The 21,451-nt window shown below is 44.3% G+C and overlaps 1 protein-coding gene and 1 pseudogene across 1 annotated transcript in view; both read right to left on the bottom strand.

Moving 5' to 3' along the window:
• The window catches only part of LOC126198762 (transcription factor Sox-5-like), a 1,065,309-nt gene that overhangs the window by 988,092 nt on the left and 55,766 nt on the right, over positions 1-21,451 (bottom strand). The gene's annotated exons all lie outside the window — the stretch shown is intronic.
• Positions 9,256-9,373, bottom strand: LOC126199737 (5S ribosomal RNA; annotated as a pseudogene).

The following is a 21,451-nucleotide window of genomic DNA, read 5'->3' as shown; positions in this document are numbered from 1 at the left end:
AATCCAGGCGGATTTAAATGGCTCAGTCACTAGTTGATAGGTAATTAAGAGGATATGGAGAAATTTTTTATAACGAAAGCTGACAACCGGCATATCAGTGCTGAATCATCAAGTTATGCTTTATAGAGTATCCCAAACTACTAGAGGCACAATTATGAGGAATGTGGTGGATCAGACAGTGCAAGTTGTTGTAATGCGTGAAAGCCCCATGTTTCATTACCAAAAAAGGACATTCTACATTGAAATTAGAGGCGATACCTTGGAAAACAATGTACTATCAATGTCAGAATGGATATTATTACTGTTTGTAGTTCATGACTGCTTGTCGAAGATGGAGCATTTGTGTTTACAGCAGTTGCATACATGCATTTAATGTACAGTGCAGCAGATTGTGGTATCTAGAAAGCCGATCGAATATACAGAGAAAATTTTAGCCTCAGAGGGCATCCTAATTGGAAAAAATAATTATCGTTGTGTTTAGAAAATTACGTGAAATTGGATCATTCAAACGACTGTGAGCAGGTAGCTGTTCTCGACAATGAATTATTCGCACACTGGAACTTTAATAGATGGTGTGGGATCGTTTGGAAGATGATTCTTCAATAAAGACCTTTCAACATGATCATGAAGGGCACTCTCCTATATACAGAGTGTGTGGTGGAGCAGTAATTTCATTTCCACTTCCTGTGCATTTCACAAATATAACACCTGATAGACTTACAGTGGAAATTATGGCGCAGATGACATTGATTCGATAGTTATTATTACATGGAGCGCTAAGTTTTTTTCTATACACTACCGGAAAACATGGTCAGACAACAATGCAGCTTCGTACACGTACATACCATTGTCGGATATGTAAATGATTACAGTACAAATACTCTGTGACAGGTAAAGTGGACACCAGGATGCGAACTGTTGTTCGTGTTTAGTGTTTTCTACGAGGCATTGTAAGGTATATGAGGAGCGTGAAGAGCGTTAGATGTTGAGTGATCACTGTGAAGTGCACGGAGATGCTGCACCTATGTGTGTGAGACAACTGACAAAATTTTTGAAAAGGGCCGCATTGTGGATCTCCATATGGCACCTGTGGAACACAACGAAGCAGCGATTGTGAATTGCATGGATTCGTCAAGTCCTAGGTAGATTTCCAGAAGTCTACGAAAAAATTAGAGTTTCCTTAATTTACAGACCGTTGGTTTGTGGGCATGGAGCTTGCGCCCGACAGCGTCTCCAGCAGGTTCAGATCCGATGAATTTGATGCCCATGGCATCAACGTGAGTTCATTGTCCTCCTGTTCAAACCACTGTACCACGATTGTGGCCATGGAACACATCAAGCATGGAAGGATGCGCTAGTCTGGAATAATGTCCACGTATTAAACAATTGTCGTGGTGCGTTCGATTACTATCACAGGTCCCTAGGAATTCCAGGTGAATGTCTCTCATAGCATTGTATAGACTCCAGCGGCCTGCGTTCCTGGCGCGGTGCGTGTTTCGAGTAGCCGTTTGCATGAATGACGTCGTAGCCGGGCACGACTAGCGACATAATGTAACAAGATACGTAATTCATCCGACCAGGCGACCCATTTCTTTTGATCCACGATCAATATAGACGATCTCATGCCCGCAGAATGGTGTGCTACAAAACAGTTCCACCTGTACCTGTGGATCTGCTACAAGTCGCCTCTTACGTCTCTTTATAGAGGGAGTCACCCTTTGACCTCCATGTCCTATGATGAGGCGTGTACGTCCAACACACTGTCGTCTACTCGGGGTTTCACCGTCTTACAATCACTTTCTATAGATGATCATGGCAATAGCATGCGAAAAGCCGAGCAGCTTCGCCGTCTCCGAGATACTCATTCCCAGGCTCTGAGCCATAACGGTCTACGATTTATCAAAGTCGTTTACGTCAGTGGATCCCCCTATCTGGGGCTCGTATCGTCGGTAGAATGATTTCGATTCATCTCTGCTCCACTTATCTACTTTCGTGGTTTCCTTACCATGCCACGTGACTGCAAAGCCACCAGACGACGTTCAGCCTCTCGGAGGGCAGTGCGTGTTTTGTCTCATCAGTGCATTTGACACTATTCATAGTGTTGTTTGGCCACCCTGTCGCTGCTTGTCGTCCGCGCCATAGCATTTCTGAGTTCATTGCACCTTAGACCTGCTAGCAGTACCTTAGGTTTCTTCACTCTAGTAATGATAGATATTCTATAAAGAAAATGACATTACAAAGTGAGACTGTGGGCAGCTTCTCAGCTCTTCCCTGGTTTGTGAAAAGCAATCTGTCTCGTGTTTATTGAATGCTAGCCTTTTCCTCGTAGCTTCTCCCTTGTGTGCGTTCGAAACATGTATTACATACACCTGCTCCTCTCATTTTCTGTTCCAACTCTTCCTCCCTCTGTCTGTCAGGGTCATCCTCCAACCTCTTTCTGTCTGTCTCGTCTGTGGCTCTCTCTTTTCATCTCTCTTTGTCCATTATCTTCACCCACCTCTGTCTGATCATATCCTCCTCTCCATTTCTTTTTCCATTTCTGAAACCCACTCTCCCTTTTCCACCTTCCCACTACCCCACTACAACTTCCACATGCCTCATGCATCTTCCCCTCCAACTCTTTTCCTGTCCATTTCTTCCTCTCCCTCACTCTATTCATCACTTCCTCTCTCCATCTCAACCTGTCCTCAGTCATGCCCATCAGCACATATGGCCCCTGCAGTACAGTTCAATAAAGCAGGCCAGCACTACTCACACAATGCACTTAACATGTGGGGCAGGCTACATATCAGGGCTTGAAAATCGCTTAATTGCACCTTACATAAAGACTGTTATGTGAAGCAAGTCGATAAATCAGGCTGATACTGCTCAAATACAACTGTCATGCAGGTCAGCCTACATGTCGGAGCCAAGAAAACTGTTTCTTGCCCCTGGGAGGTAGGTCACCATTTAAAGAAGTTTGACTTGGCAGGGATTCACTGTTCCCACACAGCATGTGTGTTGTGCAGGGCAGCCTATATGTCAGGGCCTGTAAAAACACTTTTTGTCCATGTCGCCACTCCTATGGGAGCCAGGAGCATGTAAAATTCACAGTTTTAATACTCAGAAGGCCTGTTGCTTCTGCACCAAGTTTGGTTAAAATCGATCCAGGCGTTTGGGAGGATATTCCAGACTCTGTTTTATACACTCACTCTGCTTTATATAACAAATTCTTCGCGTTTTCGATCAGTAGACCGCCATTAGACAGCTTTTACATATAAAAACTCATCTTCATAAACAAGTTAATAGAATGCTAATGGCACAATACAACAAGAAGTGATAAAGAACTTGAATCTGTCTTACATTTGAGGCAGCAGTGAATTGAACATCGAAGTCATACTGAATGGTATCAGTTAAGAGCTGAGCAGTCTCCTGAGTAAATAGCAGAGGTCTGGCAGCTATAAAGGCCTAGCTACACTCCATATACCTCACATAGAATGTAATTTAGTTTAACAAGACTTATGCATTACAAATAAAAGAGTAAAACAAGGATCCAGAAACTTTTTACAACTTTAAAATTTAAAAAGAAACTGAAAGTATGTGATACTGTGGTATCACTGGCATATTGTCGAGAAAATATATGAAAACGTCAAGTATATTGCCTACATGACGTACGTAGCCTGTGCTGAACTGCTGATACAGAGTGCCGCACAGAGTGGCCGTGCGGTTTGAAGTGTCGTGTCACAGATTGCGCAGCCCCTCCCGCCGGAGGTTCGAGATCTCCCTTGGTCATGGGTGTGTGTGTTGTTCTTAGCATAAGTTAGTTTAAGTTAGCTTAAGTAGTGTGTAAGACTGGGGATAGATGACCTAAACAGTTTGGTCTCTTATGAATTCCGACACATTTGAACACACAGTGTCCTGTTTATCATGACCACTGCAAATAACGTTAAGTTCAGAAACAAAACTAAAAATGTGTCAAGCAGATTTTGTTTAGCTACCAAAGGAACATTAACTAACATGACTGCCTTGCTTGCGACTGTGTTAGTTATGATGACATGAATACCAGATTGTCTTTTTTAAATATCACACCTTATTTCTTATTCGGTAATCCACTTTCTTATTCGGTAATTCCCTCAAGACTAGTTCAAGAACTTATCACAGTGAATCATTTACTAAATTATTAGAAGCGTAAGAGAAGATTGATTTTACTGTCCTGAACTGGTAGCTGCAGATCCACATGCTGTAGTTGACAGTAGCCAAAAGAAAACGCACGGAAACGAACACTGGGCATTCAGTCAACCTACTTTTCTGGTAACTTACATTCTCCATAGATGAATACCATGTGTACTTCCTCTTCGTTTGTATATATTGTACTCATATAAACTTTCAACTTAAGATGGTGACCACTGTCCATTTTTCTTGAGTTTCCATTAGTTTACTTTCAACTCCAGCAAGTGGACAACTTACATTACCCACAGCACTTGCACAATGTACTAATACAGGATAGTCTGTCAGTTTTGTGTGACGTGTTTAATAGCATTATGTTTATATCAGTTGCACAGAGGTGAAGCGATTTTGAACAGGTCTTGAAGAGAGCAAGTGGACGGACGAATAAAAAATGTAGGGTACTATTTGAAAATTAGATATTACTGTCCCGTGGTTATTACACTGGTTTCCGTCCGATGACCGAAGTTAAGCACCATCTGGTGTGGCCATTTCTTGGATGAGTGACCGTCCGGGTACGCCAAATGGTACTGACAATTTTCCCTTTGTCTTTACGTCAAGCTCAGCAGCCTCCTTGGTGCTCTTCAAGAGGATCAGGCTATGTGCCGGCACCGGCTTTCACCCTCTCCCTTCTCATACCATCTCCAACACGAACAGTACCCTACACTGCACTATGCGCACCATAGGTCATCTACACTTCACAGAAACACTTTTGCACACAGCTCCCATACTTCTCGAAGGAAAGGTGCCATTCATGCCACACAACTTTAATTCACTCTTCGTATCTAAAGGTCATGGATTCGAATCTCGCGAAGTAATACAGTTTTTTTAACTCTCTGTCAATATGACCTTGATTATCGTTTTTATACAATTAATTGATTTACAAGTATTTTTTATTTTTAATAGTTCGTTGCGTCACTTTAAACGTATTGACTTTTTTATTTGCTCTTTCTTTTTCTTCCTGTCATGCTTTCTCGTTTGGAATCTGCCTGGGTCGCCTATAACCTGTAACCGAGTGCCAAACAGGTCTGCTCATCGCTTGGTATCGCATCTGCTTGTGTAACCAGTGTGAAGATAGTTTGAGGTAACCAGTGAGAGTGAGAAATTAGAGTTCGCTTTTAGTGCTAGAACTGAAATTTTTCTGTCTTGAGTTTGCTCCTAGGGATCAGCTTTAATCGCCGTGAACAAAGCGAGCGTGATTAATAGTTCTGCCTCAGGTTAGGGCGTGGTTAGGTTAGGACACGAATTTAAATTCGGAGTTCAGCCTGCCGCAGTTCAATCATTGGTCACTTAAAATCGGCTGCGGAGAGAGCATCTCGCGCTCCCGTCATACCTGAGGGCAGGCGCTTCCAGCACTGCACCGCGTTACATGAGACACCGCTTCAGCTCTTGTGAAGTGACCCGTGGTGTTTGCGTATCGCCTTCAACCGAGTGACAGCCGATGTGGCAACACTGTAGCGGCAAGTGACACGTCAGCTAACAAGCAGTTTCATTCTGACTATAGAAATACAAACACGCTGGTTGATTTTCTAATGGTTCAAATGGCTCTGAGCACTATGGGACTTAACATCCATGGTCATCAGTCCCCTAGAACTTAGAACTACTTAAACCTTACTAACCTAAGGACATCACACAACACCCAGTCATCACGAGGCAGAGAAAATCCCTGACCCCGCCGGGAATCGAACCCGGGAACCCGGGCGCGGGAAGCGAGAACTCTACCGCACGACCACGAGCTGCGGACAGGTTGATTTTCTCTGGGAAACGACCAACATTTCCTTGATACACTTTTTTTATTTCGCCTCTGAATAAAAAAAAGTGTTTGGAATGGTCAAGATACATGGGAGATTCTGTATAGAATGGTTTCTAGCAGTCGCCATGGCAACATCAGTCAATGGGGGGCTTAAGCAAAGGATCTTTGGCTTACTGGTTCTATTAAGGATGGACGCCACGATAATGCACATCGATGGCAGTTGCTTGTGTGGCGTGCATAACCTAAACTGAGTCACACATGTACGGAATGTTGTGTTGCGTTGAGCAGTGGCGCCTTTCCCTGGAGCTGGACGGCGGTCACGCGCCTCCCCCTGGAGATGTCCCAGCGCAGCGTAGCGGTCGTCTGCGGCCGCCCTGGCGGTCAGCTGCGATAAACGCGGAACGGCCGTGCGCCGCGCCGCTACTGCGTCCTGGCCAACCGGCGCCGTAATTGCCGCACCACCTCTTTTACGTTGCCAACCGTAAAAGACGGCGCGGCTGCCAACATGGGGCCAGCGCGAACTGGCCCCACCTAGGGCGCCGCAGCTGGTGGTTATCGGCCAATGCTCAGGTGCCCTTGTGCTGCCCCATACATGTAACAACGCGTGGTGGACGATTAGAAAAAGGACGACATTACCGCCGATAGGCTGCAATATGATTCAACTAGCTGAGTATCCGGCATTACCCGAATATGTATTTATTCCGATCATCTATTAGTTCCACCCTGGTCCACTTACACCTTCACACACCGAGCGAGGTAGCGCTGTGGTTACCAGACTGGACTCACATTCTGAAGGGCGACGGCCATCCTGATTTGAGTTTTCCGTCATTTCCCTAAATTGCTTCGGGGTAAATGCCGGAATGGTTCCTTCGATAGGGCAGACTGTTTTTCTTCCCCATCCCTGAAATAATCGGAGCTTGTGCTGATGTCCTCTGTGTCGACGTGACGTGAAACCCTAATCGTCCGCAGCTCGTGGTCGAGCGATAGCGTTCTTGCTTCCCACGCCCGGGTTCCCGGGTTCGATTCCCGGCGGGGTCAGGGATTTTCTCTGCCTCGTGATGGCTGGGTGTTGTGTGATGTCCTTAGGTTAGTTAGGTTTATGTAGTTCTAAGTTCTAGGGGACTGATGACCATAGCTGTTAAGTCCCATAGTGCTCAGAGCCATTTTTGAAACCCTCTGTCAATCTCCTCCTGCCCCTCTCTCCTTCCATCTCGTCCTGTCCCTCTCTCTGGCCGTTTCCTCCCACTCTTTCTGCTCCCCCCCTCCTCCACCCATCTATTCCCACTTCTTATTCCATCTCCTCGTCCCCCCCTAATTCCATCTCCTCATACCTCCTGTCTCTGTCCATCGTCTCCGTCCCCCGCCCTCTCTCTGCCCATCTCCTCCTCCCCCCTCACCCTTCTGATCTCCTCCTCTTTCCTTTCTCTGTACATCTTCTCTATTCCCTGTTTCTGTCCATCTTCCCCTCTTTCCTTTCTCTGTCCATTTCCTCTTTCCATCCTGTCTGTTCATCTCCTCCTCCCCAGCCTTTCTCTGCCTATTTCTTCATCCCTCTGTCTCTGTCCATCTCTCCTCTTTCCTCATCTGTACATTTCGTCCTCTCACCTCCCTCTGTTCATTTCCCCATCCCATTCTCTATCCACCTCCCCCTCCCCCTATCTGTGTCCATCTACTCCTTCTTCCTCCCTATCTATCTATCTCTCCTACCCCAATCTCTTCCATGTTAACACGGTGACCCAAATAGGAAGCTGGCGGTTCTGACCACCACAGTATTTATTTCCACATCGTAAATAATGTGTGTAGCAAATTTGCTTGAAATCATTTCTGATGCTTAGGATCAGCTTCTTACCCTTGGCTTTGCCTGCGTATGCACATGTCAAATGTATTCCGCATATATTTAACATATTTCACACGTATTTATGCGCATATTTCATCTGAATCTCTAGCGAATTTCATCCTGCAGTTTCATTTTCATGTAGCTCAATGTTTACTATACGCTCTATGAGGATATAATTTTGTAGATACATGCAGTGAGATATGTGGCTACTGTCTAAGAAATGTGTTGTGAAGAGAGTTAGTTAGTAAACAAGTAATAAATTAAAACGTCATGCTTGATGCGACAGTTTTTCACGCCTCTCAGTGTTTATGACGTATCTCCTGAACTATGTGTCGCACAATGGTATAGTTTTCTAGGTACATTGAGCGACATGTACAGGTACTGTCTGCAAATGTGTCGCGAATACAGTGAGTAGTTTAAGAAGAAATAAATTAAATCGTCATGCTTCATGGGCCAGTTTTCTGAATGAACAGCAAAAATGTAGCAAGAGAGAAACTTTATACATTTCATCATTTTGTGGGGGCCGTGAGAGAGAAAAGATTTTCTTAAGGTTTTAAATAATGTGTAAAGCTTGTTGCACGTCTCTAAGTGTTCTCGTTCTCAAATACTGGATGACTCAAGTATGGGTATCCGCACATCGTGTGCTACATTGTTCTTCAAACCCACCTCTATCCCACGCCTCTGATAGGTAGGTGATTCTTACCACCACAGGGGTGATTTCCAGACGGTAAATAATGTGTGTACCAAGTTTGGTTCAAATAGGTTCAGTCATTTAGGAGGAGACATAGAACATAATTACATACATACATATGTATGTACACCCATTTCTATAATATGTACGAATCTATGGATTCAACGACTACTTTCGATAGCTTTACGATCGTATTTTCGATATCAGCGATACTAGATAGGACGAGCCATTATCGACATACACTGTGGTGATAAAAGTCGTGGGATAGCGATATGCACATATACAAATGGCGGGAGTATGGCAGACACAAGGTATAAAAGGGCAGTGCCTTGGCAGAGCCGTCATTTGTACTCGTGTGAAAAGGGTTCCGACGTGATTATGGCTGCATGACAGGACTTACAACGCGGAATGGCAGTTGGAGCTAAACGCATAGGACATTCTGTTTCGGAAATTGTTAGGGAATTCAGTATTCTGAGATCCACAGTCTCAAGAGAAATCTGCGTTGTTTTAGAGACTGCGCTACGCTGCTGAAAACGAAGATACAGATTACTTCTAAACTAAACTCCGTCCGAAGAGGCCTTGGAAGGCCCAATGGTACCGACCGGCCGCCGTGTCATCCTCAACCCACAGGCGTCACTGGATGCGGATGTTGAGAGGCTTGTGGTCAGCACACCGCTCTCCCGGCCGGAAGTCAGTCTACGAAACCGGAGCCGCTACTTCTCAGTCAAGTAGCTCCTCAGTTTGCTTCACAAGGGCTGAGTGCAACCCGCTTGCCAACAGCGCTCGGCAGACCGGATGGTCACCCATCCAAGTGCTAGCCCAGCCCGACAGCGCTTAACTTCGGTGATCTGACGGGAACCGGTGTTACCACTGCGGCAAGGCCGTTGGCAAATTTTGTGCTTACTAGGCAGGTGCGTTAACCAATACGCCATCCGGGACACTACGCTGATGAGATGCGGACAATAGTTAGCTGCGTCCAGAGTATTCGGTAGGAACTCTCTACCAGTCGTGTAGAAAAGTCATTTAAATTTTCTAAAACAACGTAAGTCTTTCGACCGAATTCTCTGTGTTTGTCTAGTAATCGCCTAAGAGTGAAGACTCCACCAGAGGCTTTCCGAAACAGCTTTTGTCTTTTGGGAGGGTTAAGGTCATTTTTTAAAAATCTGTTCTTGATTATTGTATTGTCTCTCTTGTAACCTCACTCAAATAAACTAATACAGCGGTAGGTTTTGCACTTATTTAGCTTCTGTTTCTTAAAATAGGTTGTTAGTTGCTAATTTGAAACTTTTAAGTACGCATCTACTAATGAGCCCACCGGATGTCTCTCGTAAATTACGGGACGGTGATTTCTGGATGCGGAGCTGGCTCTCGATAGCGTCCTAGATGTGTTGCATCGGGTTCACATCATCTGAATCTCGTGACCCCGACACCAACGTGACATGCCCCTCAAAGTACTGTAGCATACTTCTGGCCTTGTGACACGGCCAGCCGCGCGGAGTGGCCGCGTGGTTCAAGGCGCCATGTCACGGATTGCGCGGTCCCTTCGCCGGAGGTTCGAGTCCTTCGTAGGGCATGTGTGTGTGTGTGTGTGTGTGTGTGTGTGTGTGTGTGTGTGTGTGTGTGTGTGTGTGTGCGTGTTTCTCTTAGCATAAGTTAGTTTAAGTAGTGTGTAAGTCTAGGGACCGATGAGCTCAACAGTTTGGTTCTTTAGGAATTCACACAATTGACGCGGGCAGTTATCCTGCTGGAAGATCTCATCGTCGCTGGTTAAGCCATGAAGAACGAAGGAATATCCGCAACAATGGTCGTGAAATCCATAGCTGTCTTGGTGTCTTGGATCAGTACCACAGTTTCCAAGGAAGTGCAAACAAACGTCCTCTGTAGCATAATATCGACCCACCAGGCTACGTCCATGGCGCGATGCACATTTTGGGCAGCCATTTGCCTCGATAACAGCGTACCCGCACACGGCCATCAACCTGGTGTAGCAATGAACGTGCTTCAATCCGACCAGGTGATGCGTTACCACTGATCGCCGGTCCAGTCTCGATATTCCCGTACCCACTGCAATCGTAATTGCCACTTGGTTAACATGGGAAGAGGTGCATTCGTCTGCTGCGGAGCCCAATATTAAACACTGTGTACTGAACGATGTGTTCCAAAAAAAAAATCGCGCCAGTGGCAGCATTTTACTCTCTCACCATATCCGCCACTGACCGCTGCCTATCCCGCTTTACAAAGCGAGAAATTCTTTGACCTCCAGGTTCTGTGATAATGCGTAGACACCCAGCACCTTGTAGCCCTCTCATGGTTTCACAGTCCTTCAATCAGTTTCCATGTACACTTACGGGAGTTGTGCGCGAACGGCTAACAAACTTCGCCGTTTACAAGGTGCTAGTCCCCTCTCTATCCTTCTTGAAAATTGTTTATGTCAGTATATTACCCCATTCGCGATCAGTGTCGTGGCCACAATGACTCCCCATTCGTCACTGATACACTAACACATTTTCTCTTACACCGTCGCGTGCCCACAAAGACACCAAGCGGCATTCAATCTCCTAGTGGGCACTAGACACCAGCGTACTTCTTCTGCTTCTCAGTATACAACAAGGTGACAAAAGCCATGGGATACCTCTTAATATCGCGTCAGACCCCCTTTTGCAGGGGTAGTGCAGCAAATCGATGTGGCATGAACAAGTCGTTGCAAGTCCACTGCAGAAATATTGAGCATGCTGCTTCTATAGCAGACCATAATTCCGAAAGTGTTGCCGGTGCAGAATATTATGTGCGAACTGACCTCTCGATTATCTTCATAATTGTTTGAAGGAATTCATGTCGGACTAACTGGGTGGCCAGAATGTACTACAAACTGGTGACATGGTGCATTGTCACCCATAAAAATTCCATTGTTTGGAAATATGAAGTCCGTGAATGGCTGCAGAGAGTCTCCAAGTAACCGAACAATCCTTTTCCAGTGAATGATCAGTTCAGTTGAACCATAGGACCCAGTCCATTCCATGTAAACACAGCCCACACCATTATGGAGCCACCACCAGCTTTCACAGTGCCTAGTTGATAACTTGGATCAATGGCTTTGTGGGGTCTTCACCACACTCAAGCCCTACCATCAGCTCTTACCACCTAAAATCGAGACTCATCTGGCCAGGCCAAGGTTTTCTAGTCGTCTAGGGTCTATCCGATACGGTCACGAGCCCAACAGAGGCGCTGCAAGCGATGTGCTGTACACAAAGGCTCTCATGTCTACTGCCATAGAGCACTAACGCCAAATTTAGCCGCACTGTCCTAGCGGATACGTTCGTCGTATTGATTTCACGCAGTGTTTCTTGTCTGCCAACACTGAGAACTCTACACAAACGCCGCTGCCCTCAGTCGTTAAGAGAAGGCCCTCGGCCACTGCACTGTTCGTGGTGAGAGATAACGCCGGAAATCTGGTATGAGATTTCCGAGAAATTCTTTAGGGGTGCTCAGACTGAATGTCAGAGACGAAGAACGGTGTGAGTTGAATGCTTAATTCATAAATAATGAGATTACAAATATCGTAGAGAATTGGAAACAGCACACAGACAGAACGAAGGAGCTGAGATACCACAAGTAAATGATACCAGGCTAATTGGCATGTGTCCCATGACAAATAGCTTACTTAACGGATTCTGACGTTGAAAGAGGTATGGGATGGAGTGCTGTGTAGACCGACGTCAACGAGAATGTTAATGCATCGTCTGGGAAATAGCTGTGCCGGAGAAAGGAAATTTTTAATTGTTTTATTAGTGGAGTGTCGTAAGGAATGTGAATCTCTTAGGCAATGCCACGGTAATCGCAAGCAGTTGGCGGGTTAAGTTTACGAGACACTTTGACACAGTAATTGTTTTGCGAATATTATTCGTGCTTTTCTCATTGCTTTTTCTTCATCGAAGACAACATGAAGCTAATTTCAGGCACCGTCATAATAGTCCGTATTTTTTATCTGCGTCATACATTGCCTACACATTATTTCCCTCTAGACATTAAACGCTTTCGTAATCACTAATTTCACACTATTCTTACTTAGCTCTGGAAGAAGATGCAGTTGCAGATTCAGATTATAAATTTTTTAACGCTGGACGAGTATCTTGGAGGTGTTCTTGTCCCTCTGGCAATCACTGTGAGAGCGATGCAAATTCTGCGTCTGCCTTTCAGTTTCATGGACTTTTCATTTGTTGAATAGATAAGCACAAGTGAACGAATCTAGCTTGCAGTTCTACGAACTAACTGCTTCTCTGGTAATGTGACTATTCATTTACATGTAGTGGCCGTTAACGTAACTTGTAAATAAAAAATAAAAATTAATGATTTTATTTATGTCGAGTCCCTTGTACTTCCAAACGACAAACGGGGGTATCAACTGCTTGTTTACCAATGCTTTATCGGTATACGGGGAGTTAAACTTATGTAGTCCGGCATGCGAGTTCGGTATCTCACAACAGCGCCACATCACGTGTTTTCTATTGATGACGATGACGGAAGGAAGAGGACGAAACCCGTTGCCGGTCCATAGCTCACTGCTGTCGAACATCAGCGAAGGGGCTGTTGAACTTATCATCGAAAGCCGACTTTTATGAAGATACTATGGTATTACATTCGTATTTACTGCGCAGTCATGGAGTGAAAGGGACATTGGGTATGAGAAGGACCAGCGCGTAGCCTTAATCCGTCGGGAGAAAAGGGAGTGACCGGCCGTTGTTACATCAAATCGTCATAAATATGTATAAAATTAAGGTCTTGACATTGTAGCATAGGGTGGAGATTCGGAATTTTATCTCGATTTCTGGCTCAAAATTCGGCGATGGAAAGCATTTTGGTCTACGGGCCAAATAACTACGGTGGAAATAATTCCACTGCCACGGTACCACAAAGCTAAGTTGCCTATGAGCTCCAACAAACATCTGAGAAAACGCGAGCTACGGGACATACACAATTCTTTATGTACTCCTTTTTGTGCTGCGGGGAAGTTCTCGTTTAGGCTATTAGCAGCTTTTCTACATTACTTCGGACAAATATCAGGATGACCCTAACGCACGATTGTGCGGTGTCGCTTGGGTCGGAGGTAGGCTGTAAATGTTGCGTAAAAATAAATTGTATTAGTTTGCTCCAAAAATCATATTCACTTCGTCTGACACTACTCTTCAAGATGCAGGCAGGCACTGTTGCAACTTTTCAGATCACGTAGGGAGAAGTAGGCTATGTGCAAACTCTGAATTCACCATCAAACTTCTTTCATAATCATCAACACAAACGTTACACTACACACGTTTTCATAACAATCACCTACACTCCACAAATACACAAATGATGTAACTCTCACGTATCCTCAAGGAAAAGGACCGATGTGCGAGGAGGAAAAACACCCTTTATGCTGTGCGGCTGAATACGGTACACCCGGTGGAATATCCCAGCCGCCGGCCACTGTGGCCGAGCGGTTATAGGTGCTTCTGTCGGGAACCGCGCTGCTGCTGCGGTCGCAGGTTCGGATCTTTCCTCGGGCATAGATGGTTCAGATGGCTCTGAGCACTATGGGACTTAACATCTGAGGTCATCAGTCCCCTAGAACTTAGAACTACGTAAACCTAACTAACCTAAGGACATAACACACATCCATGTCCGAGGCAGGAGTCGAACCTGGGACCGTAGCAGTCGCGCGGTTCCGGACTGAAGCGCCTAGAACCGCTCGGCCACCGCGGCCGGCTCGGGCATAGATGTGTGTGATGTCCTTAGATTCGTTAGGTTTAAGTAGTTCCAAGTCTAGAGGACTGATGACCTTAGCTGTTAAGTCCCATAGTGATTAGAGCTGTTTGAACCATTTGAATATCCCAGCCGAAAATGCTACACGACGTTTTATTTTGATTTTGGTGGAAGTTTGGTATGGTGTTCATCAACAACAAGATTACTGGAGGGTGTAAATTCTTAGAGATGATATGGCTGACTTTGGTGGAATACCGAGCGGAGAGTGCGCTAATGCGACGGCACAATCAGGCCTTTAGCTTGCAGTATTTCTGAAGGTATAGTTGAGGACCTTGACTTAAGCCAACTCATTGATATTATCGTGAACATGAACCGAGATTTTAATTTCTGCATTTTCGCGAGGATGTATTACCGTTTTCTCCACATCTTCATTACAGGTACGCTGCAGACACCCCCTCTTCCAAGACGACAAAAAATGTGTTCGTATAGCTGCACGGATACGTTCCTCCTCTGACGAACACTCAGGCTCCCCATCGGACCTGGATTATCAGCTTAATCGGCCGACCTTCATCCTATAAGACAGTATTCCACTATTTGGAGCAGTAGGTGAAACGTAGCAGTCAACAACACCGCAGTTGGGCGGCTCTATGAGTGCCAATCACCAGTGAGCGGCTTCATTTGGATGGAGGATAACTGAAGAAATTTATCATCTGTATCACTCGCTAAAATCACACCATTATCAGCGCTATATTACACGATATTATCTTTATTTTCCACAGAGATGGCTAAGTTTTTGTTCTGGGCGATTAAAGGAAAAATAGTTGTTTCTTTGCGTTTCATCGCATTTGGAAAATCCGGCCTCTGTATCTTACAACGTTGACAAATATTGTGGATGTTCACAATCCGAGACAAACGCTTGAGGGCTTGTCTGAGATACCCTGTTGGGGAGTCAGAACTACGATCCTTGTTTCCCACAATATTACAGACCAATGTAGCGACTTTCGAGCCAGTTTCTTCTAATTAAATACGGAGACGTGTAGTGAAACTTTTGTTCGCTGCCACCTAATTGTAAATCGCCCCTAAAGGTTTCGACACTGGCTCAACGTTAAGCAGCAGTTCCATTAGAGCCATCGCCGAGAAGACTGTAGCTGTCCACACTCACGGAAGTGTAAATGTTAAGCGACCGGAGCGAGGCACAACGCCGCAGCGTCAGCCTCGGAACGGCCAGCCCGACATTCCAAGATCTGATCTGGTTTCACATAAAAGCTGGCCACCTATCGTAAACCACGACGCAATGGAAGAAACTATAAAGGTGGGATGGCGTACAACTCGAGTCGTAACAGCAAATCGTGCCACCGTGCAACTGCCTTCCCCGGGCTGCCATAACCTAAATCCGAGACTTAATGACCGACGTCGCCGTATCTCCGGCGCTCTCTTAATAATCACCGTAAACAAGTCCTGGACACGGGGGAAATCCTTTTGTTTGATTAACCTGTGACGCACTTAACAGCGATATTTAATGCAAGAGGTTCGCCTCATTAACAGCAGACTGCGGCCGCGTCCTCCCTTTTATTCCGCCATATTTTTTGTCCTATTAGGCCGAGCGAGTTGTCTCGGCAGCGCTTCACGACTTCTGCTGCTGCCAAACGAACCCGGCATTCCGCTTTCGCAGTACCGCGGATTCTTCCCCCCCGAGACGGCGTCGTCGAAATTCTCAAATTTAATTATGAAATAACTCAGAACTTTAGTGCACTGTAAACGTTTGGGAACATTTCCGAACGTTCAACAGGGCTCCTTTAACGATGAGAGGTTTCGTCACGTCTCGTGCTTTTCGACCCTTCCACTGACCACGACTTATACCCACCATCATTATGCATGAACGACTGCAATGCGGAAGTTGCAGTTTTCTAAGTTCTCGAAACACCAGGCATCCAAAAAGAAGACCAGATATAAGCAAGTATTTCAGGTAAAGCATAAAAGATAAGACAAAAACTCCAAATTTGCATGCACCCAACGTGAAAGCAGACATACCTCCGAAAGGGTGACCATTATTTACTAAAAAGAAAAGGAAAGGAAAGAGTAAGTAACCGGTAGCTGATTTCTTCGCATTCTCATTTTAAACGAACGACTCGTGTCCTGAAGACGAGCAGACACAAATGGAGAAATAAGCAACTTCTATAACTGTCAACCTTTCCTCCATTTCTTATAAAAATATTAATCGGATGGACTAATATTGGTTTACGACGAAAAGCTCTGAGCAGTGGTAAAAGACGCACTATTTAATGTTTTGTGATGTACAGAAAGCGATACTAATACATGAAAATGATATAGAGCACTGTGACCGAAGTTTCTTTGATTAATTATTTATTATTTTTTCTCTTTATTTCATTTTTGCCATCTACTTTATGTACCATATGTGAACTTACATATAAAAATACTATACAAGCTTTTTTCTCTTGTATGAGTACTGTGCCCAGAGAAATTGAAATGAATGTATAACAGGGAGACAGATGAAGGACAACTGAATAGAGACACGTAATGGCGGTAGTTGGCCGTACGATGTGCGAGAAACAAAAAAAAAAAAGTCCATTAGAGGAGACTAAGAATTAATTATCGGTGTGGAAAATGGTATAACAGACTGTCGGAGGTTAAGTTTTAACGTTTATAAGTAGGTGCTTTACGGTTTGCTGGACCTATTCAGAGAAGGTATGATATGATGTGGAATGTCTTCTACGTAAACAGTGTGGACACAGTAAAGCTAATTCCTCGTGGTTAATACAAAAGAAACGATAGCCAGTTTGCTTAAGTGGAAACGGAGTTTGGGATCCTACCTGCGTGCATCTAATCTCCATCACATCCGTACAACCTACTATAAGCTGTTACACGTGCATTTGATTTCAATAAAAAGCTATAATACAGCGATCCATGAGTCATTTAGCTTTATCAGTAACTTAAACGACGAATTATGTAATATTCGAGAAAGATGAGTCGCCATATTGGATACAGCTTCAGAGATGCAACATCACTACACTGGGTGGACACAGCTTACTTGCATACATCTTTGATCACAGAAAATGTTGAGCAGAAGCGAATCAAAAATAGACCCAGTCACAGTGCGCTCAAAGTGTAACAAGAATTTATATTCTGAACCAATGTACAAGATGGTTATAATTAAACTTTCGTTACCTGAGGGGGCTCCATGAAAAACGAGTGATCGTTGGACAATAAAACTTCGTGGAAACAGCTGTAAGGACATGCGGAAGAGAAACAACGAATAAATCACCGAAAAAACACACTTTATTTTCCACGTGAGAGAGTAACATTTGTTAATTGCGTAACATGTTTACGTTTCGGGTTACAAGCGTTGCTTAGTGCGACTACCAACTGAATCCATGACAGCCTGGAACCGGACTAGAGATACCATTTCGCAGTTTTTCGTAGCACTTTTCGAACGGTGGACTACGGAATGTTCGGTTGTCGTGACACAGTCCTTGCACTGCTTGAAGATCGCACATTGCGTCCAGCATTCTCAACCGTGAGAAGTTTAAATTCTTCAACAATTTGTGGCGCAATTGGCCGCCGGCTTCTCCCAGGAGCAGTTCTCAAATCCCCAATTAATTCGAACTTCCGAACCATGTCCTTCAAGCCAGGTGCGGAAAGAGGACGCCTGCGTATTACTGTAATGCTTCGATACTCGTGAACAGGAGCAGCACTATTGCTGCTGTTTTGATAAAACAGCTTTACTAGTAAAACCTTGCTCACATTGTTAAGACCCTTGTAATGGCAAGTCATGACTCCAACACTACTAACAACGCAAATCCTGCAGCACACAGCCTGAACATCATTCCTATAAAATTGAGTGTCCATACAGAGGCTCAAGTAGCGAAAGTTTAATTATAGCAGCCCTGTACAGATTAAGGGCTTCCCTCTCATATTTAATGAAACAATCATTTTTAAACATTTTTGCAGACGACAGTAAGGTACTTGAACAGTTCTTATAATTAATGTGTTTTGCATGACGGTCTACAGATCATAGAAACTCTCTTGGCTGTAGGTTAATAAAGAAACCTTGTAGCGAATAATAAACACAAATATGACGTTTAGGACATCAACTAGCAGAACAAAACTTAGATAATTCTACAACTGTCGATACCATATATCTGAATGTTAATATGTTTGTTTCGGCCGCAATTTTGCCATCGAAGTAAAGCTGAGTAATGGGAGAACATTAATAAGGAAATAAAGTAAAAGTTGGCAGAAAAGTTTTGTATTTAAAAGATTATATTAAAATTTTCTATAATTGAGGCAATAATTAGGTTTTTAATGGACCAAACATTAAAATCGTACTGGAAACTATGTATGGAAATTTTACTGACTCGTGAATTATTAGAAACCACAGTGCCTTCTGTGGTTCAACAAGACACGGCATACTTTCCTATAGCTTTAAAAGGACACATTAGGGGGCCTACTGTTTGAGTATCAGGTGAGAGCAAACGTTTGCCTCACTGCAGTGTCAGATATGCATGCATTAATTGCTACATTAAATTGTGATATATCCTTACCACAAAATGCTTGCATTTTGCTTTGGACAATTCTTACTAGACACTGGGTGTTGTGTGATGTCGTTAGATTAGTTAGGTTTAAGTAGTTCTAAGTTCTAGGGGACTAATGACCATAGATGTTAAGTCCCATACTGCTCAGAGCCATTTGAACCATCTTACTAGACGTTACGATTTTGAAGTAAACGTTACTACCTTTTACGCTGCCGCTGGTTGATTGTTGTCACTTTGAAGCAGTATTCGAGGCGTGCAAGTCGACGAGCAACCAGTAGACACAAATTTGGGGATGTAATGTTCCTACCGCCAAGTATCCACCATGATTTCAAAATCTCTCTCAGTCTCATAATTAATATAAAACTTTTGTGTTACATTTGAAAAACACGTCGATGTCTGCACAAATAAATTCAGTCAATGGCATCATAGAGAAGCAATACAAATTTTTTGAAAGCTGTGTGTAATGAAACGATTAAAAAGTTCTTAAAAGATTTCTTTATATTTTGGTATTTTCCTTGTTTTACATTTTGCTCTCATAGGTAAGTCAGAAATGTAATTTCTCAGCGTGAAAGACGAAGTGCGCTGACTGGGTGACTACCCACCTGATGACTGATCTCTTGTATACGGGAAATGACCTTGAGTATCGTGCCGTGATGGTTGTTGTGTAAAAATGGCTGTTCTGTCGATCAGTGTGAGTAATTGTTTACTAGTTTAAGAACGTCTGCAAACGTTCGACACATAATCCTGTCCTCCAGAGTGTCTATTCACTGCGCGTGTCGCAGGCGTCTGTCCGGATAAGGTGCATGGCTGCCAATTTTACACTGGTCAGTATCGTCCTGCTAGCAACCTCGCACCACGTTCTGCGGACTTCTGGTGATAATAGATGGGCCGTGACATTTATTTTTCATGCAATATTCCACCGATACTACGGAGATATAGACTCAGGGGTGGGCCGGCCGGGGTGGCGCTATAGTCTGGAACCGCGGTACCGCTACGGTCGCAGGTTCGAATCCTGCCTCTGGCATGGATATGTGTGATGTCCTTAAATTAGTTAGGTTTAAGTAGTTCTAAGTTCTAGGGGACTGATGATCTCAGAAGTTAAGTCCCATAGTGCTCAGAGCCATTTGAACCATTTTGAACTCAGTGGTGGTCTTGTGTGGGTTGCCTCAAATAGCGCTGTATAGCTTTCTTGCAGCTTTTTCTCTGAGGGCGGCTCCTATTATTTGCTCTTCCGCATGTATTATTGTCACTTGTAGCCGAGTGTGTGCGGTCCATGGGCGCTGTTGCTGATTCTGGTGGGTATTTGTTGAACAAGGCCGCTAGCGGGCTGCCCAGGTTGTTTTCTACGATTCTGGATGTCCTGTGTATCAGCAGAGCAGCGCACTTTGGCATTAAGTCGATTAGCCCGAGGCCTCCTTCTTCCGTGGTGTATGCAACCTTAAATAGGTCTCCACGTAGCCAGGAGACCATTTATACTTTAGTTCGTCTCATTCCTTTGATTAAGTTTAGAAGTTGGTGGATACTCCAAGATTTTGACGGTAAAACATGTTTATTGACTTCACCTTCTCTGTCAATGCCAGATATTTTGTTGCATTTGCTGTAATTAGTGCTTCCATAGAATGTGGTATTGTTCGTAGTTGTAAGCTTCCGTTTGTTGAATATTGGCTTCGATATGTACTACGAGGATTTTGTGTGTCTGTTTTATTATGTACCAGTTACGATGGAATCAATTTAGCCAGTAGTAAGCATTCGATAGGGAGCATTGAGGACAGCATGGGAAATCTCTATATCGAGTACAAAGGACGCCCTCTCAGCTTATCAGAAGAAATAGAAACTTATAGCACTAGAAGCAGCAGGGCAAGAGTGTGTATAACGACGACGACCTTCCTTTCGTTTGTATGTCAGTTTATTCATTCTTAAGTCGTTAAAAAGAAGTTTTAGCTTTGTGCGGTTTCTAGTGAGACAGGAGGGCGCAGTAACTGCAGTCTGCGCGTTGTTGTGTCACAAACGGAAACGGCCCTCCTGTTAATGATTTTTATATTATACTGGTATTCCACATCTGATCACACCACATGGATGTTATCTCTAGTTATTGTTTGGACTGTTCTCCCGTACCTGTCCTTCATTGTTTATGCTATCAGATTACGGTCTTATTCCCGTGTTCTGCTCTCTTACGGGGCTGGTTGAGCCCTCTAGCAGCGGCAGGATGCCACCTCAATAAATATTCGTACACCGCAATTTGGCTGTTAACGCCTTCAGAAATCGAAATCTTCACCCTCTGTCACGATGTCTCACTGGTGTTCACTCTTTAATGGCTATTGTTTTCATGTAGGTCTTGGCAGCCGCCGGCCGCGGTGGTCTAGCGGTTCTAGGCGCGCAGTCCGGAACCGCGCGACTGCTACGGTCGCAGGTTCGAATCCTGCCTCGGGCATGGATGTGTGTGATGTCCTTAGGTTAGTTAGGTTTAAGTAGTTCTAAGTTCTAGGGGACTGATGACCACAGATGTTAAGTCCCATAGTGCTCAGAGCCATTTTTTTTTCTTGGCAGCCGTTCGCTTAGTGTGTGTATTATGGGTAGGTATGTTGTTCCAGTTATTTAGACTTGCTAGTTGTGTCATACTTAATATCACAAACTGCCATTGTTCTTAATATTTCTGTAAGGTATTTATTTCTGTG

This window comes from Schistocerca nitens, chromosome 8, assembly GCF_023898315.1.
Source record: "Schistocerca nitens isolate TAMUIC-IGC-003100 chromosome 8, iqSchNite1.1, whole genome shotgun sequence".
In the NCBI taxonomy this organism is placed as follows: Eukaryota; Metazoa; Arthropoda; class Insecta; order Orthoptera; family Acrididae; genus Schistocerca; species Schistocerca nitens.
The sequence above is the reverse complement of the archived record's forward strand: the minus strand, read 5'-3'. Positions and strand labels throughout refer to the sequence as shown.